This window comes from Schistocerca piceifrons, unplaced genomic scaffold (assembly GCF_021461385.2).
Source record: "Schistocerca piceifrons isolate TAMUIC-IGC-003096 unplaced genomic scaffold, iqSchPice1.1 HiC_scaffold_2163, whole genome shotgun sequence".
NCBI lineage: Eukaryota > Metazoa > Arthropoda > Insecta > Orthoptera > Acrididae > Schistocerca > Schistocerca piceifrons.
Genome location: NW_025728079.1, coordinates 76,473 through 86,031, shown reverse-complemented (window position 1 = coordinate 86,031; position 9,559 = coordinate 76,473).

Below are 9,559 nucleotides of genomic sequence, written 5' to 3'. Positions count from 1 at the left end.
TGTCTTTGTTTTGAACCATTCCTGTGACACTAGTTATAGATTCCGATGCTTCACTTCAGGTTCACTGTATCCCTCTGACCTTCGTATTGACGATGAAACACAGAAATTGCATCGGAATTAAATACAAAAGGCAAAATGCAGACTTAAGTACAAGAAGACTGACTCTTCATACTGTCTATGATTTGAACCATTCCTGTGACACTAGTTATAGGTTCTTATGCTTCACTTCTGTTTTACTGTATCCCTCTGACCTTCTTATTGACGATGAAACACAGAAATTGCATCGGAATTAAATACAAATGGCACAATGCCGACATAAGTACAAGAAGACTGACTCTTCCTAATGTCTATGTTTTGAACCAATCCTGTGACACTAGTTTTAGATTCCGATGCTTCACTTCAGGTTTTCTGTATCCCTCTGATCTCTTTATCGACGATGAAACACAGAAATTGCATCTTAATTAAATACAAAAGGCACAATGCCGACTTAAGTACAAGAAGACTGACTCTTCTTATTGTCAATGTTTTCTACCATTCCGGTGACACTAGTTATAGATTCCGATGATTCACTTCAGGTAACTGTATCCAGCTGACCTTCTTATTGACGACGAAACACAGAAATTGCATCGTAATTATATACAAAAGGCACAATGCCGACTTAAGTACAAGAAGACTGACTCTTCTTACTGTCTACGTTTTGAACCATTCCTGTGACACTAGTTATAGATACCGATGCTTCACTTCAGGTTTACTGTATCCCTCTGACCTTCGTATTGTCGATGAAACACAGAAATTGCATCGGAATTAAATACAAAATGCACAATGACATCTTAAGTACAAAAAGACTGACTCTTCTTACTGTCTATGTTTCGAACCTTTCCTGTGACACTAGTTATAGATTCCGATGCTTGACTTTAGGTTTACTGACTCCCTCTGACCTTCTTATAGACAAAGAAACACATAAATTGCATCGGAATTAAATACAAAAGGCACAATGCCAACTCAAGTACAAGAAGACTGGCTCTTCTTACTGTCTATGATTTAAACCATTTCTGTGACGCTAGTTATAGATTCCGATGCATCCCTTCAGGTTTACTGTATCCCTCTGACCTTCTTATTGACGATCAAACACAGAAAATTCATCGGAATTAAATACAAAAGGCACAATGCCGACTCAAGTACAAGACGACTGGCTCTTCTTACTGTCTATGTTTTGAGCCATTCCTGTGACACTAGTTATAGATTCCGATGCTTCACTTCAGGTTTACTGTATCCAGCTGACCTTCTTATTGACGATGAAGCACAGAAATTGCATCGGAATTAAATACAAAAGGCAAAATGCAGACTTAAGTACAAGAAGACTGACTCTTCTTACTGCCTATGATTTGAACCATTCCTGTGACACTAGTTATAGGTTCCCATGCTTCACTTCAGTTTTACTGTATCCCTCTGACATTCTTATTGACGATGAAACACAGAAATTGCATCGGAATTAAATACAAAAGGCACAATGCCGACATAAGTACAAGAAGACTGACTCTTCCCAATGTCTATGTTTTGAACCAATCCTGTGACACTAGTTTTAGATTCCGATGCTTCACTTCAGGTTTTCTGTATCCCTCTGACCTCTATATCGACGATGAAACACAGAAATTGCCTCTTAATTAAATACAAAAGGCACAATGCCGACTTAAGTACAAGAAGACTGACTCTTCTTATTGTAAATGTTTTCTACCATTCCGGTGACATTAGTTATAGATTCCGATGATTCACTTCAGGTAACTGTATCCAGCTGACCTTCTTATTGACGACGAGACACAGAAATTGCATGGTAATTATATACAAAAGGCACAATGCCGACAGAAGAACAAGAAGACTGACTCTTCTTACTCTATATGCTTTGAACCATTCCTGTGACACTAGTTATAGATTCCGATGCTTCACTTCAGGTTTATTGTATCCCTCTGACCTTCTTATTGACGATGAAACACAGAAATAGCATCTTAATTAAATACAAAAGGCACAATGCCGACTTCAGTACAACAACACTAACTCATCTGACAGTCAATGGTTTGAACCATTCCTGTTACACTAGTTATAGATTCCGATGCTTCACTTCGGGTTTACTGTATCCCTCTGACCTTCTTATTGACGATGAAACACGTAAATTGCATCGGAATTAAATAAAAAATGCACAATGCCGACTTAAGTACAAAAAGAATGGGTCTTCATACTGTCTATGTTTTGAACCATTCCTGTGACACTAGTTATGGATTCCGATGCTTCACTTCAGGTTTACTTTATCCCTCTGACCTTCTTATTGACAATGAAACACAGAAATTGCATCCAAATTAAATACAAAAGGCACAATGCCGACTCAAGTACAAGATGACTGGCTCTTCTTACTGTCTATGTTTCGAACCATTTCTGTGACACTAGTTATAGATTCCGATGCTTCACTTCAGTTTTACTGTATAACTCTGACCTTCTTAATGACGAAGAAACACAGATATTGCATCGGAATTAAATACAAAAGGCACAATGAGGACTTCAGTACAAGAAGACTGACCCTTCTTACTGTCTATGTTTTGAACCGTTCCTGTGACACTAGTTATAGATTCCGATGCTTCACTTCAGGTTTACTGTATCCCTCTGACCTTCTTATTGACGATGAAACACAGAAATTGCATCTTAATTAAATACAAAAGGCTCAATGCCGACTTAAGTACAAGAAGACTGACTCTTCTTACTGTCTATGTTTTGAACCATTCCTGTGACACTAGTTATAGATTCCGATGCTTCACTTCAGGTTTACTGTATCCCTTTCACCTTCCTATTGACGATGAAACACAGAAATTGCATCGGAATTTAATACAAAAGGCACAATGCCGACTCAAGTACAAGAAGACTGGCTCTTCTTACTGTCTATTTTTGAACCATTTCTGTGACACTAGTTATAGATTCCGATGCATCCCTTCAGGATTACTATATCCCTCTGACCTTCTTATTGACGAAGAAACACAGATATTGCATCGGAATTAAATACAAAAGGCACAATGCCGACTTAAGTACAAAGAGAATGGGTCTTCTTACTGTCTATGTTTTGAACCATTCCTGTGACACTAGTTATAGATTCCGATGGTTTACTTCAGGTTTACTATATCCCTCTGACCTTCTTATTGACGATCAAACACAGAAAATTCATCGGAATTAAATACAAAAGGCAAAATGCCGACTTAAGTACAAGAAGACTGACTCTTCTTACTGTCTATGATTTGAACCATTCCTGTGACACTAGTTACAGGTTCCCATGCTTCACTTCAGGTTTACTGTATCCCTTTCACCTTCCTATTGACGATGAAACACAGAAATTGCATTTTAATTAAATACAAAAGGCACAATGCCGACTTAAGTACAAGATAACTGACTCTTCCTACTGACTACGTTCTGAACCATTCCTGTGACACTAGTTATAGATTCCGATGCTTGACTTCAGGTTTACTGTATCCAGCAGACCTTCTTATAGACGATGAAACACGTAAATTGCATCGGAATTAAATACAAAATGCACAATGCGACTTAAGTACAAAAAGAATGGGTCTTCTTACTGTCTATGTTTTGAACCATTCCTGTGACACTAGTTATAGATTCCGATGCTTCACTTCAGGTTTACTGTATCCCACTGACCTTCTTATTAACGATGAAACACAGAAATTGCATCGGAATTTAATACAAAAGGCACAATGCCGACTCAAGTACAAGAAGACTGGCTCTTCTTACTGTCTATGTTTTGAACCATTTCTGTGACACTAGTTATAGATTCCGATGCATCCCTTCAGGATTACTATATCCCTCTGACCTTCTTATTGACGAAGAAACACAGATATTGCATCGGAATTAAATACAAAAGGCACAATGCCGACTTAAGTACAAGAAGACTGACTCTTCCTACTGTCTATGATTTGAACCATTCCTGTGACACTCGTTACAGATTCCGATGCTTCACTTCAGGTTTACTGTATCCCTTTCACCTTCCTATTGACGATGAAACACAGAAATTGCATTTTAATTAAATACAAAAGGCACAATGCCGACTTAAGTACAAGATAACTGACTCTTCCTACTGACTACGTTTTGAACCATTCCTGTGACACTAGTTATAGATTCCGATGCTTCACTTCAGGTTTACTGTATCCAGCTGACCATCTTATTGACGATGAAACACGTAAATTGCATCGGAATTAAATACAAAATTCACAATGCCGACTTAAGTACAAAAAGAATGGGTCTTCTTACTGTCTATGTTTTGAACCATTCCTGTGACACTAGTTATAGATTCCGATGCTTCACTTCAGGTTTACTGTATCCCTCTGACCTTCTTATTGACAATGAAGCACAGAAATTGCATCCTAATTAAATACAAAAGGCACAATGCCGACTCAAATACAAGAAGACTGGCTCTTCTTACTGTCTATGTTTTGAACCATTTCTGTGACACTAGTTATAGATTCCGATGCTTCACTTCAGTTTTACTGTATAACTCTGACCTTCTTAATGACGAAGAAACACAGATATTGCATCGGAATTAAATACAAAAGGCACAATGCCGACTTCAGTACAAGAAGACTGACCCTTCTTACTGTCTATGTTTTGAACCATTCCTGTGACACTAGTTATAGATTCCGATGCTTCACTTCAGGTTTACTGGATCCCACTGACCTTCTTATTGACGATGAAACACAGAAATTGCAACGGAATTTAATACAAAAGGCACAATGCCGACTCAAGTACAAGAAGACTGGCTCTTCTTACTGTCTATGTTTTGAACCATTTCTGTGACACTAGTTATAGATACCGATGGTTCACTTCAGGTTTACTGTATCGCTCTGACCTTCGTATTGACGATGAAACACAGAAATTGCATCGGAATGAAATACAAAAGGCACAATGCCGACTTAAGTACAAGAAGACTGACCTTTCTTACTCTCTATGCTTTGAACCATTCCTGTGACACTAGTTATAGATTCCGATGCTTCACTTCAGGTTTACTGTACCCTTGGACCTTCTTATTGACGATGAAACACAGAAATTGCATCGGAATTAAATACAAAAGGCACAATGACATCTTAAGTACAAAAAGACTGACTCTGGTTACTGTCTATGTTTCGAACCTTTCCTGTGACACTAGTTATAGATTCCGATGCTTGACTTTAGGTTTACTCATTCCCTCTGACCTTCTTATAGACAAAGAAACACATAAATTGCATCGGAAATAAATACAAAAGGCACAATGCCGACTCAAGTACAAGAAGACTGGCTCTTCTTACTGTCTATGATTTAAACCATTTCTGTGACACTAGTTATAGATTCCGATGCTTCACTTCAGGTTTACTGTATCCCTCTGACCTTCTTATTGACGTAGAAACACAGATATTGCATCAGAATTAAATACAAAAGGCACAATGACGACTTAAGTACAAGAAGACTGACCCATCCCACTGTCTTTGTTTTGAACCATTCCTGTGACACTAGTTATAGATTCCGATGCTTCACTTCAGGTTCACTGTATCCCTCTGACCTTCGTATTGACGATGAAACACAGAAATTGCATCGGAATTAAATACAAATGGCAAAATGCCGACTTAAGTACAAAAAGAGTGACTCTTTTTACTGTCTATGATTTGAACCATTCCTGTGACACTAGTTATAGATTCCGATGCTTCAGTTCAGGTTTACTGTATCCCTGTGAGCTTCTTATTGACGATGAAACACAGAAATTGCATCGGAATTATATACAAAAGGCACAATGCCGACTTAAGTACAAGAAGACTGACTCCTCTTACTGTCTATGTTTTGAGCCATTCCTGTGACACTAGTTATAGATTCCGATGCTTCACTTCAGGTTTACTGTATCCAGCTGACCTTCTTATTGACGATGAAGCACAGAAATTGCATCGGAATTAAATACAAAAGGCAAAATGCCGACTTAAGTACAAGAAGACTGACTCTTCTTACTGTCTATGATTTGAACCATTACTGTGACACTAGTTACAGGTTCGCATGCTTCACTTCAGTTTTACTGTATCCCTCTGACCTTCTTATTGACGATGAAACACAGAAATAGCATCGGAAGTAAATACAAAAGGCACAATGCCGACTTAAGTATAAGAAGACTGACTCTTCCTACTGTCTATGATTTGAACCAATCCTGTGACACTCGTTATAGATTCCGATGCTTCACTTCAGGTTTACTGTATCCAGCTGACCTTCTTATTGACGATGAAACACGTAAATTGCATCGGAATTAAATACAAAATGCACAATGCCGACTTAATTACAAAAAGAATGGGTCTTCTTACTGTCTATGTTTTGAACCATTCCTGTGACACTAGTTATACATTCCGATGCTTCACTTCAGGTTTACTCTATCCCTCTGACCTTCTTATTGACAATGAACAACAGAAATTGCATCCTAATTTAATACAAAAGGCACAATGCCGACTCAAGTACAAGAAGACTGGCCCTTCTTACTGTCTATGTTTGAACCATTTCTGTGACACTAGTTATAGATGCCGATGCATCCCTTCAGGATTACTATATCCCTCTGACCTTCTTATTGACGAAGAAACACAGATATTGCATCGGAATTAAATACAAAAGGCACAATGCCGACTTAAGTACAAGATAACCGACTCTTCCTACTGACTACGTTTTGAACCATTCCTGTGACACTAGTTATAGATTCCGATGCTTCACTTCAGGTTTACTGTATCCAGCTGACCTTCTTATTGACGATGAAGCACAGAAATTGCATCGGAATTAAATACAAAAGGCAAAATGCAGACTTAAGTACAAGAAGACTGACTCTTCATACTGTCTATGATTTGAACCATTCCTGTGACACTAGTTATAGGTTCTTATGCTTCACTTCTGTTTTACTGTATCCCTCTGACCTTCTTATTGACGATGAAACACAGAAATTGCATCGGAATTAAATACAAATGGTACAATGCCGACATAAGTACAAGAAGACTGACTCTTCCTAATGTCTATGTTTTGAACCAATCCTGTGACACTAGTTTTAGATTCCGATGCTTCACTTCAGGTTTTCTGTATCCCTCTGATCTCTTTATCGACGATGAAACACAGAAATTGCATCTTAATTAAATACAAAAGGCACAATGCCGACTTAAGTACAAGAAGACTGACTCTTCTTATTGTCAATGTTTTCTACCATTCCGGTGACACTAGTTATAGATTCCGATGATTCACTTCAGGTAACTGTATCCAGCTGACCTTCTTATTGACGACGAAACACAGAAATTGCAACGTAATTATATACAAAAGGCACAATGCCGACTTAAGTACAAGAAGACTGACTCTTTTTACTGTCTACGTTTTGAACCATTCCTGTGACACTAGTTATAGATACCGATGCTTCACTTCAGGTTTACTGTATCCCTCTGACCTTCGTATTGTCGATGAAACACAGAAATTGCATCGGAATTAAATACAAAAGGCACAATGACATCTTAAGTACAAAAAGACTGACTCTTCTTACTGTCTATGTTTCGAACCTTTCCTGTGACACTAGTTATAGATTCCGATGCTTGACTTTAGGTTTACTGACTCCCTCTGACCTTGTTATAGACAAAGAAACACATAAATTGCATCGGAATTAAATACAAAAGGCACAATGCCAACTCAAGTACAAGAAGACTGGCTCTTCTTACTGTCTATGATTTAAACCATTTCTGTGACACTAGTTATAGATTCCGATGCATCACTTCAGGTTTACTGTATCCCTCTGACCTTCTTATTGACGATCAAACACAGAAAATTCATCGGAATTAAATACAAAAGGCACAATGCCGACTTATGTACAAGAAGACTGACTCTTCTTATTTTCAATGTTTTCTACCATTCCGGTGACATTAGTTATAGATTCCGATGATTCACTTCAGGTAACTGTATCCAGCTGACCTTCTTATTGACGACGAGACACAGAAATTGCATGGTAATTATATACAAAAGGCACAATGCCGACAGAAGTACAAGAAGACTGACTCTTCTTACTGTATATGCTTTGAACCATTCCTGTGACACTAGTTATAGATTCCGATGCTTCACTTCAGGTTTATTGTATCCCTCTGACCTTCTTATTGACGATGAAACACAGAAATAGCATCTTAATTAAATACAAAAGGCACAATGCCGACTTCAGTACAACAACACTAACTCATCTGACAGTCAATGGGTTGAACCATTCCTGTTACACTAGTTATAGATTCCGATGCTTCACTTCGGGTTTACTGTATCCCTCTGACCTTCTTATTGACGATGAAACACGTAAATTGCATCGGAATTAAATACAAAATGCACAATGCCGACTTAAGTACAAAAAGAATGGGTCTTCTTACTGTCTATGTTTTGAACCATTCCTGTGACACTAGTTATGGATTCCGATGCTTCACTTCAGGTTTACTTTATCCCTCTGACCTTCTTATTGACAATGAAACACAGAAATTGCATCCAAATTAAATACAAAAGGCACAATGCCGACTCAAGTACAAGATGACTGGCTCTTCTTACTGTCTATGTTTCGAACCATTTCTGTGACACTAGTTATAGATTCCGATGCTTCACTTCAGTTTTACTGTATAACTCTGACCTTCTTAATGACGAAGAAACACAGATATTGCATCGGAATTAAATACAAAAGGCACAATGAGGACTTCAGTACAAGAAGACTGACCCTTCTTACTGTCTATGTTTTGAACCGTTCCTGTGACACTAGTTATAGATTCCGATGCTTCACTTCAGGTTTACTGTATCCCTCTGACCTTCTTATTGACGATGAAACACAGAAATTGCATTTTAATTAAATACAAAAGGCACAATGCCGACTTAAGTACAAGATAACTGACTCTTCCTACTGACTACGTTTTGAACCATTTCTGTGACACTAGTTACAGATTCCGATGCTTCACTTCAGGTTTACTGTATCCAGCTGACCTTCTTATTGACGATGAAGCACAGAAATTGCATCGGAATTAAATAGTAAAGGCAAAATGCAGACTTAAGTACAAGAAGACTGACTCTTCTTACTGCCTATGATTTGAACCATTCCTGTGACACTAGTTATAGGTTCCCATGCTTCACTTCAGTTTTACTGTATCCCTATGACCTTCTTATTGACGATGAAACACAGAAATTGCATCGGAATTAAATACAAAAGGCACAATGCCGACATAAGTACAAGAAGACTGACTCTTCCCAATGTCTATGTTTTGAACCAATCCTGTGACACTAGTTTTAGATTCCGATGCTTCACTTCAGGTTTTCTGTATCCCTCTGACCTCTATATCGACGATGAAACACAGAAATTGCCTCTTAATTAAATACAAAAGGCACAATGCCGACTTAAGTACAAGAAGACTGACTCTCCTTATTGTCAATGTTTTCTACCATTCCGGTGACATTAGTTATAGATTCCGATGATTCACTTCAGGTAACTGTATCCAGCTGACCTTCTTATTGACGACGAGACACAGAAATT